Consider the following 19,111-nt stretch of genomic DNA (forward strand, 5'->3'; position numbering starts at 1 on the left):
TAATTATTTAAAATCCGCGTTAAAGGGCGAAGCAAGGAGCGTGGTAGCTCATATATTGTCAGGTTCAGCTGACAATTATAGTGCCGCTTGGGAACTATTAACCAAGCGGTTTGAATTTTCCGATTATTTAATCGGAGGGTATTTTCCGAGCAGTTAAATCCGCAAAGAGTGTAAAAGGAGTGATTGAAATAATTAATGAGTCAATACACTTAATTAAAATTAAAGCAAATTTGTTCGATGAAGTTGACGTAATACTCGCTCAACACATACTTCGGAAATTTGACAGAGAGACTCTGTATGAGAGTCAGATTAGAAAAACAAGGCAGATACAATTGCTATCTGATGTCATGGAAAGATATTGCTCGCTAAGTGCCATGAGCAAAGAAGAGAAAAAACCGTTAGAAAAGACGTCGGTTGCAGGTTTCAAAGATAGTTGTCCGATCTGCAAAGGCCCATGGCATAACGCACTTCTGTGCTATAAGTTTAAAGCGCTAACACCAAAAGAAAGGGTGGAAATAGCCAAAAAAGTGCAATTGTGCACACGATGCTTGAGGCATTCAAGCAACAAGAGATGCAATAATGAAATGGTCTGCTCATTTTGCAGTAGAGGACACCATACCTTACTCCATTTTGAAGAAAAACAGGAGAGCGTTAATAGCTGTGTAACGGCACAACAAAAATTGTTGCCCTATTACAAATTAAGAAAATAAATGGAGGGTTTGAAACATTAAGAGCCTTGGTTCAAATATTGAAATTACGTAAAATTAAGCAATATACAGAAATAAGTGGCGTGTCCTCAATAAAAGCCAAAAAATCAAAATATAAGGTAAAAATAGATGTGAAGACGCGAAATCCACGGGATAAACTTCATAATGTTGAGGCAGTTGTGTTACCAAATTTAATGAAAGCTCTTCCGTTAAATATAGCAAACGTGGATATGTCAAAATGGCAATCCTACGTACTTGCTGACCCCATCTCTAATAAACCTGGTATGGTTGACATGATAATAGGGGTAGACGTATATACTCAAATCTTAAAAGGGGGAGTTAGAAAGATAAATGGCCTACTAGGTCAAAATACTAAATTTGGTTGGATCGTCTCGGGATGCACCAAATCAAAAATGAATAAATCTGTAGTGGCACCAACAATAGATGTTACAGGTTTTAAAAAGCGTTGGGAGAAGAAAAAAGATAAAAGTGAAAATAAATACAACACAAGTCCAAACAAACTCAACAACAAAACAAAACAAGAAATAACCTTTCGGGCCCCGGCAGGACCTCACCTTAGAGGGAAGATAAAAGCTGACGTAAAAGAAATAAGTTTATGGTCTACGGCAGGACCTCAGTTCGGAGGTAAAGGAAAATCTGGGGAAGAAAAAGTATATATCCCAGAGCCAGTACAAAATGAGAATACTCAGATGGCAATGGTTAAATTAAATAATGATTATCTAAGAAATAGTGTTAAAATAGATTCCGATAACAAATTGTCCGAGGCTGTATTACAAAAAGGGACAACATTTAATCCGAATAAACACTCAAAATTCAAATAGTCTTTAAAGCCTCCACCATATAAAAAGGCTAGAAGTCAACACAATAATACATTTCAGGAGTGGATAGATATCCCGAAACAAAAATTGTTAGGCATCGGGCGATATTAGAAAACCATACTTAATCAAAATCATACAAAATAATAGGAAGTCAGTTTATAAGAAGGATAACATTGATTTGCTAGGGTTAACTTCTCTCATGTAGCTCGTCATGCTTCTTTAACAACAGTTATCTCACTAATAATAATATTAATAATAATAATTTGTTTAAGACAACCCAATAAAAATAAAATGCAAAACGTCACATTTGGCGGCCCTTTGCAGAATGTTTAAGAATAAACATCGTGTGCATCTGAAGCGGCTTCACCAATACAGATGCACTAAAAGAAAAATAATACAATTGTACTTTTGTCATAAACAACTAATCTAGCATATGACAAGAATTACAATCAACCTCACACATTGTAGAAAAACACTTGTAATTCTAAACATACCCAAAAGATCACAACGGCAGGATGTCATGTGGCCGAAGCCGTCCCCAAAATAATAATAATTTTCAACCCCGTAAACGTGGGATTTGAGTCTCATTAGAATAAGATATTTTAAGAACAATTGTTACCTCCTAGAGCCTAAAATTCCCTATCCAAACTCCATACTTTGGTTAATAAAATCACTTCATATTTTGAATTCAACGAATGAAGATTGGGTTATTCTTCTTCCCTGAAACCCTATTCATTTTGGTCCTTCGAGCCGGATGGATCATGTTTGGTCTGTAGTTTTCGCCCAACAGTGGAAAGAGACTTAGAGATTGAATCAGCTCCTTAAAGTTGGAATTCTTATGCAAGCGTAAATGCTAAGATCAGCTAAAGTATCAAAATAAAATAACTCTTGTTTTCCCCCACCAATGGTAAGAGACAAAGTATAATATTAAAGCAAAATATTGCTTAATAAATAAAAAAATGAAGTAAGTAAGTCGACTCGTCGACTCGGGTATATCATAAACCAGGTGAAACAAATTTTTTTCAATTTCGAAAACCAAATGTATGTCTATTGTTTTTACATGCTTCATACTATGTGCTATCCAGCTCACTCTACAAACACACGAGCACTCTAGCGCCGCCACTAGCCATCGGCCAATTCTGGCTTTGTGGACCGCTTAGTAAAATACGTCCATACGCACATTTTGCATGTTGCTAATCCGATTTCAATAAAATTTTGTAGTTTGGTAGAAGTAGATAAGATTAATTAGTCTGCCGAATTTGAATGCGATGGTCTACAGGAGGGGATAGGTTTTTCCTAAATTATAGGGGCTGAAGTGGGCGTGGCAAAATATAAAAATATATATACTCTGCGCGCATACTAAGGTAGTGTACATTCTAAATTTAGTGAATTTAGTTATGTTAGTTTTCGAGAAAATCAGTTTTGTTTAATTCGCGGGGGCGAAAGTGGGCGTGGCAAAGTGTTTAAATAGCCAATATCTGCGCGTCTATTAAGATAGTCTGCATACTTAATTTAATGTTGGTAGCTGTCATAGTTTTTAATTCCGGGGGCGGAAGGGGGCGTGGCAAAAATTTTGAAAAATTTGTTTCTGCGCGCCAACTAAACGAGTATATAAACCAAATTTGATGTCTCTAGCTGTTATACTTTAAAAAAAAAAAACAGTTTTATATGATTTCTGGGGGCGTGGCAAAAAGTTTGAAAAATTAATTTCTGCGCGCTAACTTGTAGCATGGAACGTTGAATCTCACAAGGAGTGTTGAGCAGATGTTCGTGCATAGTGCTGGCCGAGTACGCGATAGGTTCGGCTAGGGTCAGGTCGGCTGGGAGTGGGTTATACGATAGAGATTAGCCAGAACTATAGTTACTCACATTCGATACAGACGTAAAATTTTAAATTCGCGTACTTAAGGACACCAAGGGATAACGGTACAGGTTTAGATGCGAAAGAAAGAAGGCCTGAGGAGACCAGAAACAAGAACACGTTAAACTATGTAGTATCAGGAGGCACACATGTTGGTTTATGTCATGATATCCTATAGGCCTATCATGTGAACGCCCACCCTACCATGATCCTCGGGCCACGTCTGAATTGAGGATCCCTCCAACATGTCTTACGGCCTCTTGTTATCTCTCAGTCGGTTGCATGGTTCCCCAAAATTTAACGATTATAGGGAGTTCATTTCAAAGAACAATAGTTTTATTAATTTCTAAACTTATGAACAAGGCAGGATTCATTTCCTAATTTAATTCATTCTTAATATCTCTTTCGGAAACAAACGAACTTAATATTATTCAGAATTAATGAAGTTAATATGTAGAGGTCCCTAAAGTAGTATTTGTTCTTTTGGGCTATTCAAGCTTATCTTCATACTTTGAAATCTTAAACTAAATACTGGTCGAAAAATAAGTTTGGATCTTATCCTCAATTTCATACTATATACGATGTAGCAATGCGGTTATCAAACATAATTATCTTACTCGTTATCTTGAGATTAGGTTACAAAAACCAAATTGAATCAAATTTACAAAAAACCGAATCATATCAAACTGATGCCGGGAGAGAAAAAGGATAAAAATAACAACTACACCGTTAAATTTCCTAATAAATTTAAGTATTGGCAATGGCACCAACGTCCAACATATTCAAAGGCTCCAAAAACGAATAACCCGAATCAATTAATAAGTTTTTTTTTTTTTTTTTTTATGGTTTGACTTACAGTTTTAGCCCAGCGGCGAAAGATCTTTCGAAGCGGAGGCTGTTCAAAAATAGATAAGATGATTTAAGGTAGTCAGAAGCCTCTGATTTGGTTTGGGAGCACCCGTTTTCGATTAAGCACATTAACATTAACATTATTCGTATCCTCTCTCTCTCTCTCTGTGAACAAATAACTCTTATAAGTATTGAATGTCTAAGTATTACAAGAACATTGTCTTCGAACGTCCCTAGGTCATGCCAATGGGTTGCAACTGCTTCATTGGGTACCCGTGTAGTAAGACCTGAATTCCACGGATTCAAGTTTTTTTTTTTTTTTTTTTTTTTGGTTAAGTACTCGCGATAATCATTGGCAGGACCGAGAGGCTCGAATGCATAGACACCATTAAATTTGAAGGGGCTTTTAAACGCTTGCACCCATCCTGATTATTTTACGGCTGCACTGCACAAAACCACGTGTTCTTTTTCGGAATGAGTCCGGTCAAAAATGGACAGAAAGGCGCAGGTTAAAACTTCCTTCGCTCAACGTTTCGTTAATTCATTGAGACTGAGTCCTCTTTCCTCAGTTGAAAAATCGGACTTGGCGGTCTACCACTCAGGGGTAATCTGCTACGTACTTGTGGTGCCAGTCCCTAGTAGGAACAGGAGAATAAGCTACACGTCAAACAATTATAAATATATTTACCCTATGGAGAGCGACACCACAGCCACACAAATTTTGGAATAAATTTATTCCGATTGGAGCGGCGATAGCCAAAACGCCACAAAAAAAAAAACGATGTTATTGGACGCGGAATTAATTTCTGCGACAAATCACAGGCGCTCCGCGGATATTCTCTCCAATGCACTACCAGAAACTACACCAGAACCAAGTTGGGTGTTTTGTTGGGCAATCCTATGAAGGATGCAATTAAAAGGGTTATATTTTTTTCTTGCACGATACACGCGGTGGGTGCAGCAAAGATCGCCGTGAAGTTGGCAGCGAGGAGTGTAGCACCTCCGTCTCCTTTGGGAGTTGAGTTAAGAAAGAACGAGGCCACGCGTATTTTAATCTTTTAATTTTCCTTTCGCCAATATTCTTTAATCTAGGGATGAGCTTTAAGCCGATATCTCACCGATCGATACGTGACGACTTACGTGAATACGTAAGGTCATAAATTATCGATAACACTATGTACTGATTCGGATACTAAAAACAAGCTAAATGGGTTGTCTCCACGATTACCCATTTTCGGTTGCGTTTTCAAATTTTGAACGACAAGCGCATGTTACACACCTCCCCGACAAAATCACACTTTGGTGGTTGTTAAACATCAAAGTGGGATACCGCTTGGAGTAAAGGAGATAATAAATAATGCCCTATTGTTTAATGTCTTTTGCATGGAATTTCCCTATCATTCTCCCTTGCATATCCTCTAGTTCGTAATAACTAGTTCCAATCCGCTGACGGACTCTGGCTTTTATAAACGTTGGAGCTAACTTGGCTGAGAAACCCTTTGCATAATTACTCAACTGAAAATTACGTCGGTACACTTCTTGACCTGGTTAAAATGACACGTCTCGACTTCTCAAATTATATGTTTTTTCGTTGCGTTCATGCTGTTTTGCTACAGCCTTGATCGCCGTCTGACGAATTATTTCCAGAGAATCAGTACGGTCAAACTGAATAGATCTATCCTCTAATAGGTTTAAACTTCTTAACAGGGGGTAAGTTGCACCGTTCGTTATCATTTGTTGGCCAAAACATACACGGTACGGACTATTATTGATGGCCGAATGCCAACTGGATCTTAGCGCACATGCAACTGAACTAAGGTTTTCATCCCAATTGGTCTGATCTTTGTTCACATAAGACTTTATTGCAGCTAACACCGATCTATTTACCCGTTCGGACCCGTTTGCTACTTCGGGAATGCCAAAACAATGGAACAATTCTGTTTCCAGATAGGTAATAACAGCATCTGCAGTAAATTTTCGAACAGCTTTTAAAAAAGGAAATTTAGTGAAATGATCGAGAACTACGAAGATCCCTATGTTTCCGAGTTTGCTTCTGGGATATGGGCCTAAAAAGTCTATGTATAATTTTTGAAAAACCCTATATGTTTGCTCTGATTTGGCCATTGGGGGGACGCAAATAGGTGTTCGAATGCTTAGTAGTCTTACAAACAGAACAGTTCGCAATAAATTCCTTTACATCACCTATTAGGTTGGGCCAAAAAAAATAGCGTCTGATCCGCTCCAGTGTTTTATTTATTCCACTGTGCGCCGCTAGGTGGTCTTCGTGATTTTGTTGGATCACATCCAGAACTAACGATTTTGGAATCCAAAGCTTCCAGCACAGGTCATCCGCTACACGATCACCGGATGCGTGTTCTGATCGCCGATAAATGTATTTGTCTATAACCTTGACATCGGGTAGCTGGGATTGCTTTAATTGAATCTTAGCTTTTAAATCTTTATATTCATCAGCGTCGAAGGCGTCTGACGACAGATCGAAACCAGTTGCTAAGGTAATAGCTGATATATCATCAGTATGTACCCGGGATAAAGCGTCAGGAACTATATTTCGTGAGCCTTTCCTATGCATTATTTTAAATGAGAATCCTTGCAGTTTAAGTGCCCATCTCGCCAATCTAGAACTTAAGTCAACTTGCGTCATTAACCATTTTAGGGACGCGTGATCTGTAATAATAGAGAATTCTTGACCCTCAATATAAGCTCGAAATTTTTTCACACATAGGACAGCCGCAAGGCATTCTTTTCTGTTACGGAATAAGCCCTTTGACACTGATTTAGTTTTCGTGACATGAAGGCGATTGGCACTTCATTTTCTTCGTTATCGATTTGCATAAGTACACCTCCCACACCTGTATGACTAGCATCACAGTGTATAGAAAAAGGAGCGTTAAAATTAGGGCTATGTAGTACAGGGGCGGTACACAGAGAATATTTTAACCGATCAAATGCATTTTGTGCTTCTTCAGACCAAATGAATTTTCGTTTGTGCTTTAACGTGTCGGAAATGGGTGCGGCAATACCAGCATAATTTTTTATAAACTTATGATACCATCCCGTGAGACCTAAAAACCTACGTACTTGCTTTACAGACTTGGGCACTGGGAATTCTTGGATCGCTGACACCTTATCAGGGTCCGTCCTAATGGTTCCATTACCAATAACATGGCCAAGATATTTGACTTCTTTGAGGCAAAAACTACTTTTTCTCACATTAATTGTAAGTCCCGCTAGGATTAGTCTATTAGCTAACTCAGATAATACTGAAATATGTCTCTCAAAGGACTCCGAAACTACTAAAAGGTCATCTAAGTATATAAAAATTTCATTTCGCAAACTTGGTGGTATCACTCGATCCATAAGTTTGGACATTGTTTGAGGGGCGTTTGACAAACCGAAGGGCATTACAGTAAACTGATAGAGAGGTCTTCCTGGTATGGTAAATGCCGTTTTCTCGCGGTCGCTAGCGGCTAGCGGTATTTGCCAATAAGCATCCTTTAGATCAATACTTGAAATAAATTCTGCTTTCGGTAACCGACTAAGAATTCCGTCAATTAAAGGCATAGGATAAGCATTTTTAATCGTGACTGCATTAAGTTTTCGACTGTCAATACATAATCGAACTTTTCCTGGTTTGCGCACCAGTACAACAGGTGATGACCAGGGGCTATTTGATTCTTCTATTACCCTAAGGGCAAGCATACGATCTATCTCTTGGTACATTAATTTTTCTATGGCCGGAGATACAGCATAGTGCCGCTGCTTGATCGCTTTTGCATCACCTACATCAATTTCATGTGACAGCCAGCTGGTTTTTCCTAATCCTTTTTTCTCGAAGGATGGAAACAATTGAATGGTTTTAAGTAAGTGTTTTTTCTGGGATTCGGATAATGACACATTTAATTCGCTATCGAGATTAATACAAGCTACGGTTGGTTCTTTTTCTTTATACGCCAAAAAGGCCGGTAACAAATTAAAGGCTCTCCAAAAGTCTATGCCTAAATAGAGATTCTGTGCCAGCGAGGGTACAACATAAAGAGTTATTGGTTTTTCGATTCCTCGAAAGCTAACAGAGGTAAGAGTCTTTCCTAGAATGGCTTGTTTTTGTCCATCTGCTGTGTGCACCATGGTTTTTACCGTCTTAAGGGGTAGCAATTCGTTGATCAATTCTGTCGCCAAATTTCCACCTACACAACTAATTGACGCTCCAGTGTCCATGAGACCCTTTAATTCTCTTCCAAAGAGGTTCACATCTGCGTACGGCCGCCAATCAAGGGAATCATCTATTATCGAATCCAAAACCGCCGTTCTCTAATTTATGTTTTTTTCTATATTGAATTAATCGCTTAATTCCTCGCATCTTTTTAGTATTTGCACATAGTGGAGATATAAACTCACGTAGGTGCATAGGAATAGTTGGGAGTTGTGACAAAGTTGGTAGTGAGGAATCCATCGAGGATTCCCCTAAAGGGTGTTCACCGGGTTCAGTTTGAGTGCACTTTTCGACAGTGCACGGCGAACTCCGTTTTTTGAATTAGTACATCGATTACAAGTAGGTTTGTAGGCATCAGGTTGACCGCAGCCATAGCAAAATATCTTTCGCTCTGCATCGCAATCCTGATATCTATGTCCATTTTCTTTGCAATTCCAACAAATTAAGTTAATAGCAGCAATTTCCACCTCGGAATCTATATCCGGGTCGGTTTCTAATTTTACATTGGTAGCCGAAAGTTCTAATTCATGAACCTGCCGTTTCGGGGTGGATCTAGGCATGGTTGTCCTCACTGACTTATTTACCGATTGCATAAATCGTTCACGTGTGCACACAACGTGGCGCAAATGTGAAGCCGACATTATTGGTACGTACAAAATCTCATGTTGAATTTCTTGTAGTAAATTTGCCTTCAGCACATCTAACAATGCAGACTCTGTCAATGGGACGGCTAATCTATCTCCCAGTGTTACGATAGCGTCGTAAAAACTATCAAAGGGTTCATTTGGACGTTGTTTTCGCTGAAACATGGCCGTACGAATTTCTAGATCGGTTCTTCCGTCTTGAAATTGTGCTCTTAGTGCCACCCGAAGCTGTGACCAGGTCACTAGTGGAACGCTTCGGTGAAACCTCCAGAACCAGTCGCTAGCAGCTCCTTCAAATAAGTTGCTCGCGTAGCGAGATACAAGTTCTAAATCATTATTGAGTGTTTGTTTTGTGAGGGCTTCGACTCTATATATAAAGTCATCTACCGCTATGGACGAATGTCCTGAAAATCGAATTTTCCAATTCGTAATTATTTGACTAACCCGATCAGCACGCAATTCGGAACTTGGATGTGCTCCACTATTCATCATAGACGTACTTGGATACGTAGTCTGATTGGGTCGTTGACTTTGACTTTCCCGTGGAGGGATTTGAAATAACTCTTCAAATGTCTGTCTTTGTCCCGAGGGTTGGATGGATGCTCGAGATGCTACGTTTCCTGAAAGTAGTGGGCCGTTAGACGCCGCTCGTTGTAAAGTTATCTCTAAAGACTGGGTCATTTGGGCTACAGCCTGAGACATGGTCTGCGACAAGGTTTGGGAGACCTGAGTCATTGATTGAGCAACTACCTGATTCATTTGGGTAAGGCCTTCGGAAAGGGCTCGGGCTATTACTTGATCTATGCTTGCTTGTGATGACGGCAAGTCGAATGCCTATGGCGTGTTGACCTGTGGTTCCATTTCTGGGTTAGCCTCAGTTGCTCCTGCTACGGTACGTGATGATCTTAAGATCGGCATGTCTCCGCCGCCTGCTAACAGTAACTCGTCCGCCAAATTAGTAACGTTGGATTGAACGGAAGTACGACAAACTGGACACACTGATTAAGCTCCTTCGCGAAGCGAAAAGCAACTAATGTGAAATGAATGATTGCAGGGGGTGGTTATCCACTCTGCGTTGAAGTCCAACTCCCGCACACAAATGCCACAGCTTCTACTAATTTCTTCAGATCTGTCCAAACTATCGGAACTATCGAATACTGACATAACTTACTATCACTTCGATTGAAATATTCTTATTATTATTGTACATTCAAATATATATAACACTTTTCTATATCAAACTGGGTATAATGCAATATTATGGTAAATCAGAAAAATTCATCTAAAAACGGGAAACCATACAACCATGTCTGCAAACGTTAAAGGTCAGCCTAAATGTACTCTAGATACTACAAAATAGATAGTTGAAAACATAGACGAAGCACATACGAGAAAACAAATATTTGTCTCGCATTGCGCTGCTTGTCCAGTATTGCGGCTAAGTGGTAGCTTAATGCCACATTACTTGACTCCAGCTGTCCTGGCTCGCAGTCCAATGCTGATGTCACAGGAATTCTAGAATTTATTCCGGGCAGTCGGTAGTATTTATCCACCAAAGCTGAATCCAGGTAACAAACCTCTCATTCTTTATAAGACCAGACAAACGGGTGCAGTTTGTAGACCGAAATATCAATTTTTTTTTTTTTTTTTCAAACGGGAATTGCTAAGTCAATGACCAGCGTTTCTTAGTCAGTGCGGGTATTTAAGTGAGGTACTTAACTTAAATAATTCCAATCACTACTAACACTGCTCACTACTATGATTACATAAAATTCACAGGAGAAATGGGATACTAGTCGATAGCATAAATCCAGCGGTTCTGATAACACGACTAGTACAAGAAAAAAAATCTGGTTGGGGCAGCCGAATCGGGCCCCACGTTGGGCGCCAAAAATTTAATCTTATCTGTAGCATGTAACGTTGAATCTCACAAGGAGTGTTGAGCAGATGTTCGTGCATAGTGCTGGCCGAGTACGCGATAGGTTCGGCTAGGGTCAGGTCGGCTGGGAGTGGGTTATACGATAGAGATTAGCCAGAACTATAGTTACTCACATTCGATACAGACGTAAAATTTTAAATTCGCGTACTTAAGGACACCAAGGGATAACGGTACAGGTTTAGATGCGAAAAAAGAAGGCCTGAGGAGACCAGAAACAAGAACACGTTAAACTATGTAGTATCAGGAGGCACACATGTTGGTTTATGTCATGATATCCTATAGGCCTATCATGTGAACGCCCACCCTACCATGATCCTCGGGCCACGTCTGAATTGAGGATCCCTCCAACATGTCTTACGGCCTCTTGTTATCTCTCAGTCGGTTGCATGGTTCCCCAAAATTTAACGATTATAGGGAGTTCATTTCAAAGAACAATAGTTTTATTAATTTCTAAACTTATGAACAAGGCAGGATTCATTTCCTAATTTAATTCATTCTTAATATCTCTTTCGGAAACAAACGAACTTAATATTCAGAATTAATGAAGTTAATATGTAGAGGTCCCTAAAGTAGTATTTGTTCTTTTGGGCTATTCAAGCTTATCTTCATACTTTGAAATCTTAAACTAAATACTGGTCGAAAAATAAGTTTGGATCTTATCCCCAATTTCATACTATATACGATGTAGCAATGCGGTTATCAAACATAATTATCTTACTCGTTATCTTGAGATTAGGTTACAAAAACCAAATTGAATCAAATTTACAAAAAACCGAATCATATCAAACTGATGCCGGGAGAGAAAAAGGATAAAAATAACAACTACACCGTTAAATTTCCTAATAAATTTAAGTATTGGCAATGGCACCAACGTCCAACATATTCAAAGGCTCCAAAAACGAATAACCCGAATCAATTAATAAGTTTTTTTTTTTTTTTTTATGGTTTGACTTACAGTTTTAGCCCAGCGGCGAAAGATCTTTCGAAGCGGAGGCTGTTCAAAAATAGATAAGATGATTTAAGGTAGTCAGAAGCCTCTGATTTGGTTTGGGAGCACCCGTTTTCGATTAAGCACATTAACATTAACATTATTCGTATCCTCTCTCTCTCTCTCTGTGAACAAATAACTCTTATAAGTATTGAATGTCTAAGTATTACAAGAACATTGTCTTCGAACGTCCCTAGGTCATGCCAATGGGTTGCAACTGCTTCATTGGGTACCCGTGTAGTAAGACCTGAATTCCACGGATTCAAGTTTTTTTTTTTTCTTTTTTTGGTTAAGTACTCGCGATAATCATTGGCAGGACCGAGAGGCTCGAATGCATAGACACCATTAAATTTGAAGGGGCTTTTAAACGCTTGCACCCATCCTGATTATTTTACGGCTGCACTGCACAAAACCACGTGTTCTTTTTCGGAATGAGTCCGGTCAAAAATGGACAGAAAGGCGCAGGTTAAAACTTCCTTCGCTCAACGTTTCGTTAATTCATTGAGACTGAGTCCTCTTTCCTCAGTTGAAAAATCGGACTTGGCGGTCTACCACTCAGGGGTAATCTGCTACGTACTTGTGGTGCCAGTCCCTAGTAGGAACAGGATATTCTCTCCAATGCACTACCAGAAACTACACCAGAAGCAAGTTGGGTGTTTTGTTGGGCAATCCTATGAAGGATGCAATTAAAAGGGTTATATTTTTTTCTTGCACGATACACGCGGTGGGTGCAGCAAAGATCGCCGTGAAGTTGGCAGCGAGGAGTGTAGCACCTCCGTCTCCTTTGGGAGTTGAGTTAAGAAAGAACGAGGCCACGCGTATTTTAATCTTTTAATTTTCCTTTCGCCAATATTCTTTAATCTAGGGATGAGCTTTAAGCCGATATCTCACCGATCGATACGTGACGACTTACGTGAATACGTAAGGTCATAAATTATCGATAACACTATGTACTGATTCGGATACTAAAAACAAGCTAAATGGGTTGTCTCCACGATTACCCATTTTCGGTTGCGTTTTCAAATTTTGAACGACAAGCGCATGTTACAAACTAAACGGGTATACAAACCAAATTTGATGTCTCTAGCTGTTATACTTTTTAAGAAAAACAGTTTTATGTGATTCCTAAGGGCGTAAGGGGTCGTGGCAAAAAGTTTGAAAAATTAATTTCTGCGCGCTAACTAAACGGGTATACAAACCAAATTTGATGTCTCTAGCTGTTATTCTTTTTAAGAAAAACAGTTTTATGTGATTCCTGGGGGCGTAAGGGGTCGTGGCAAAAAGTTTGAAAAATTAATTTCTGCGCGCTAACTAAACGGGTATACAAACCAAATTTGATTTCTCTAGCTGTTTTTAACAAAAACAGTTTTATGTGATTCCGGGGGGCGTAAGGGGGTATGGCCAAAATTCCAATTAACTCTATACATTTACATACTGCACGAGTATACATACCAAATTTGGAAGCTTCCTTCTGCCTGTTACATACAATTTGGCGACTTTAATATACCATTTCACCCTATGGGTGTATGGTATAAAAAAATTAATTAAAAGAGCAGTTTGTCCAATCGAGCAACTGCAATAATTTCAGCGACGGCAACAAATAAAAAAAAGTGCGTGCGACCGAGTATATAAAAGCAGTTTGGCTAGTCGAGCAACTGCAATAATTTCGGCGGCGGTAAAAAAAAAAAAAGAGAACTATATAAAGTACGTGTGTGGCGTATTCGAAGCCTAATATCGAAAAAAAAACGTTAACTAGTGTATATGTATATAAACTATATGTAGTTGCAAGTCGGCAACTACCAACAGCAGCAGAGCAACAAGATAGTTGCAAAGAAGAGGCTGGAGATTACAGCCTCCATTACATAAATTATATCGATATCCTATAAGACAAAAATGTTCACTTATAAGGCTGCAAATGGGTTAGAGAAGCAGGCAGGGTTACATACCAGGTTAAGGCAGTTAGAAGCACTAGATCCTAGAAGCATAACTAGCAAAGTTGTAGAGGAAGTAAAAGAGATAAGGAAGCAATGGATACTTAATCACGAAAAATTGATCCAGTCTGCTCCAAATTTCGATCATGATTATTTCAGAAATAAAATACATAAAGAAGCGTTAACGATAGTTGCCAAAATTATAGCCACAGGAGAGTCAGAAAAACCAGGCACTAGTAAGTCGGGGTGCGTTGAAGCGGAGGCAAACATGTCAGAGATAGTTGATGATAGTATAGGAGAGTCGCGCGGGAATGCGACCTCAAGTAATAAAAACCCTAAGGTTAACCAAGAAATATCCGACAGCTCCAGGAATATTTGGAGGTAGTAGAGTTGACAAGTTAACAAGTGATGCTAAATTTAAGAATATTATGGATGATTTACAATTTGATGTCCAAAATTCATTGTCAATGCTAGAAATGAAAATGAGCAATTAGGAAACTTGTAAGAGTGAGAATGTTACCGTGCGAGGCGAATTACTGGTGTTGCCAAAGATTCAGGTCCCCGCATTTTTTAGAGAGGCTAGAGAGGCCTGTTTGTGGAGTTATTTACTGAATTAATTGAAAAAAGAGAAGATTTAAGTCTTGCTCTTAAATTTAATTATTTAAAATCTGCGTTAAAATGGCGAAGCAAGGAGCGTGGTAGCTCATCAATTGTCAGGTTCAGCTGACAATTATAGTGCCGCTTGGGAACTGTTAACCAAGCGGTATGAAAATAATCGGAGGGTATTTTCCGCCCAGTTAAATCGGATCGTTGATTTACCGATGATCAACAAGGAATCCGCAAAGAGTGTAAAAGGAGTGATTGAAATAATTAATAAGTCAATACACTTAATTAAAATTAAAGCAAATTTGTTCGATGAAGTTGACGTAATACTCGCTCAACACATACTTCGGAAATTTGACAGAGAGACTCTGTATGAGAGTCAGATTAGAAAAACAAGGCAGATACAATTGCTATCTGATGTCATGGAAAGATATTGCTCGCTAAGTGCCATGAGCAAAGAAGAGAAAAAACCGTTAGAAAAGACGTCGGTTGCAGGTTTCAAAGATAGTTGTCCGATCTGCAAAGGCCCCTGGCATAACGCACTTCTGTGCTATAAGTTTAAAGCGCTAACACCAAAAGAAAGGGTGGAAATAGCCAAAAAAGTGCAATTGTGCACACGATGCTTGAGGCATTCAAGCAACAAGAGATGCAATAATGAAATGGTCTGCTCATTTTGCAGTAGAGGACACCATACCTTACTCCATTTTGAAGAAAAACAGGAGAGCTATTAACAGCTGTGTAACGGCACAACAAAAATTGTTGCCCTATTACAAATTAAGAAAATAAATGGAGGGCTTGAAACATTAAGAGCCTTGGTTCAAATATTGAAATTACGTAAAATTAAGCAATATACAGAAATAAGTGGCGTGTCCTCAATAAAAGCCAAAAAATCAAGATATAAGGTAAAAATAGATGTGAAGACGCGAAATCCACGGGATAAACTTCATAATGTTGAGGCAGTTGTGTTGCCAAATTTAATGAAAGCTCTTCCGTTAAATATAGCAAACGTCGATATGTCAAAATGGCAATCCTACGTACTTGCTGACCCCATCTCTAATAAACCTGGTATGGTTGACATGATAATAGGGGTAGACGTATATACCCAAATCTTAAAAGGGGGAGTTAGAAAGATAAATGGCCTACTAGGTCAAAATACTAAATTTGGTTGGATCGTCTCGGGATGCACCAAATCAAAAATGAATAAATCTGTAGTGGCACCAACAATAGATGTTACAGGTTTTAAAAAGCGTTGGGAGAAGAAAAAAGATAAAAGTGAAAATAAATACAACACAAGTCCAAACAAACTCAACAACAAAACAAAACAAGAAATAACCTTTCGGGCCCCGGCAGGACCTCACCTTAGAGGGAAGATAAAAGCTGACGTAAAAGAAATAAGTTTATGGTCCCCGGCAGGACCTCAGTTCGGAGGTAAAGGAAAATCTGGGGAAGAAAAAGTATATATCCCAGAGCCAGTACAAAATGAGAATACTCAGATGGCAATGGTTAAATTAAATAATGATTATCTAAGAAAAAGTGTTTGAGTCTCATTAGAATAAGATATTTTAAGAACAATTGTTACCTCCTAGAGCCTAAAATTCCCTATCCAAACTCCATACTTTGGTTAATAAAATCAGTTCATATTTTGAATTCAACGAATGAAGATTGGGTTATTCTTCTTCCCTGAAACCCTATTCATTTTGGTCCTTCGAGCCGGATGGATCATGTTTGGTCTGTAGTTTTCGCCCAACAGTGGAAAGAGACTTAGAGATTGAATCAGCTCCTTAAAGTTGGAATTCTTATGCAAGCGTAAATGCTAAGATCAGCTAAGGTAGCAAAATAAAATAACTCTTGTTTTCCCCCACCAATGGTATGAGACAAACTATAATATTAAAGCAAAATATTGCTTAATAAAAAAAAAAAATTAAGTAAGTCGACTCGTCGACTCGGGTATATCATACACCAGGTGAAACAAATTTTTTCAATTTCGAAAACCAAATGTATGTCTATTGTTTTTACATGCTTCATACTATGTGCTATCCAGCTCACTCTACAAACACACGAGCACTCTAGCGCCGCCACTAGCCATCGGCCAATTCTGGCTTTGTGGACCGCTTAGTAAAATACGTCCATACGCACATTTTGCATGTTGCTAATCCGATTTCAATAAAATTTTGTAGTTTGGTAGAAGTAGATAAGATTAATTAGTCTGCCGAATTTGAATGCGATGGTCTACAGGAGGGGATAGGTTTTTCCTAAATTATAGGGGCTGAAGTGGGCGTGGCAAAATATAAAAATATATATACTCTGCGCGCATACTAAGCCAGTGTACATTCTAAATTTAGTGAATTTAGCTATGTTAGTTTTCGAGAAAATCAGTTTTGTTTAATTTGCGGGGGCGAAAGTGGGCGTGGCAAAGTGTTTAAATAGCCAATATCTGCGCGTCTATTAAGCTAGTCTGCATACCAAATTTAATGTTGGTAGCTGTCATAGTTTTTAAGAAAATAAGTTTTATGTAAATTCCGTGGGCGGAAGGGCGCGTGGCAAAAATTTTGAAAAATTTGTTTCTGCGCGCCAACTAAACGAGTATATAAACCAAATTTGATGTCTCTAGCTGTTATACTTTTTAAGAAAAACAGTTTTATGTGATTTCTGGGGGCGTGGCAAAAAGTTTGAAAAATTAATTTCTGCGCGCTAACTAAACGGGTATACAAACCAAATTTGATGTCTCTAGCTGTTATTCTTTTTAAGAAAAACAGTTTTATGTGATTCCTGGGGGCGTAAGGGGTCGTGGCAAAAAGTTTGAAAAATTAATTTCTGCGCGCTAACTAAACGGGTATACAAACCAAATTTGATTTCTCTAGCTGTTTTTAACAAAAACAGTTTTATGTGATTCCGGGGGGCGTAAGGGGGCATGGCCAAAATTCCAATTAACTCTATACATTTACATACTACACGAGTATACATACCAAATTTGGTGGCTCTAGCTCTTATAGCCTCCGAGATCTGCGTGTTCATACAGACGGACGAACGGACGGACGGACAGACGGACCTGGCTAGATCGACTCGGCTGTTGATCCTGATCAAGAATATATATACTTTATAGGGTCGGAGAAGCTTCCTTCTGCCTGTTACATACATTTTGGCGACTTTAATATACCATTTCACCCTATGGGTGTATGGTATAAAAAAATTAATTAAAAGAGCAGTTTGGCCAATCGAGCAACTGCAATAACTTTGGCGACGGCAAAAAAAAAGTGCGTGCGACCGAGTATATAAAGGCAGTTTGGCTAGTTGAGCAACTGCAGAAATTTCGGAGACGGCAAAAAATAAAAACAAATGCGTGCGTCTGATTAAAAGAGCAGTTTGGCTAGTCGAGCAACTGCAATAATTTCGGCGACGGCAAAAAATAAAAAAAAGTGCGTGCGACCGAGTACATAAAGGTAGTTTGGCTAGTCGAGCAACTGCAATAATTTCAGCGACGGCAACATGTTGGTTTGTGAAAAGTGTAGAACCACAACGTTTGGTTGCTTAGATGAGAGTGAGCTCAATTTTATTAACATAAGCTTAACCAGGGTTGCCACTTGTACAGGGCTGACAGATACAGCACAGAATTGCCATATCAACACTTCCCCTCAATTCAGGGTTCTAATACCTATTTAGTCCAAGCAACGCCGTACATTTTAAATGATTAACTTTACATAGATTCTTAGTAAGAATATCAGCAATCATTTCGGTTGTTGGACAGTATTCTAGCTTAATCAAATTCTCTTCAAATGAGTTTCTTATATGGTGGTACTTTACATCAATATGTTTGCTTCTAGCATGATAAACAGGGTTTTTTACAAGATTTAAAGCACCAACATTATCGCCATGTAAGGTTATACAATCAAGCTTAAAATACAATTTCAATCCATTTATCAGTTTTCTTATATAAATAGCATCGGAAAGCGCCATATATTCTGCCTCGGTACTGCTTAGAGCCACAGATTTTTGCTTTCTTGATGTCCATGAGATTACTGAGCCCCCCACATGAATGCATATCCAGTGTAGGACTTTCTATCAGTTGAGTCACCTGCCCAATCTGCATCTGCATAGCCTGTGATCGCAGCGCCGGTCTTCTTGTACGTTATTGCCATATCTGCCGACTGGTTCAGATATCTCAGCACTTGTTTCGCTGCTGCGAGATGCTCGCCATGGGGATCTTTATTCCTCTGTGATAATTTGCACACCGAGTGCAAAATGTCTGGTCGTGAGCATAGCGCAATATACATCAAAGAGCCTATTACGGATTGATATTCCGTAGCATCGATGCGTTTGCACGACTTGTTGTCGCACTTAACCTGGAAATTAGCTTCTAACGGCGTGGATACCGTGTGGCAAATCTCCATGCCCAGTTCCTTCATCAGGCTCCTGATATGCACACTCTGGCTGAGACGTATAGCCCCTTTGTCACCATCACGTTGGATTTCGACACCCAGAAAGTGTGTAATCGGCCCTCTGTCGACAACCTGAAATTCAG

The 19,111-nt window shown here is 39.0% G+C and overlaps 1 long non-coding RNA gene across 1 annotated transcript; it reads right to left on the reverse strand.

Moving 5' to 3' along the window:
- Window positions 1–2,961: 2,961 nt before the first annotated feature.
- On the reverse strand, window positions 2,962–13,096 carry LOC137580206 (uncharacterized). Its single transcript, XR_011032967.1, has 3 exons — window positions 9,305–13,096; window positions 5,077–9,226; window positions 2,962–3,502 (listed from the first exon to the last, which is right to left on the reverse strand). It is a non-coding gene; the product is annotated as an uncharacterized lncRNA (long non-coding RNA).
- Between the last annotated feature and the right edge of the window lie 6,015 nt (window positions 13,097–19,111).

The sequence above is a fragment of the Drosophila tropicalis genome, unplaced genomic scaffold (genome assembly GCF_018151085.1).
Source record: "Drosophila tropicalis isolate 14030-0801.00 unplaced genomic scaffold, ASM1815108v1 contig_830, whole genome shotgun sequence".
Classification (NCBI taxonomy): Eukaryota; Metazoa; Arthropoda; class Insecta; order Diptera; family Drosophilidae; genus Drosophila; species Drosophila tropicalis.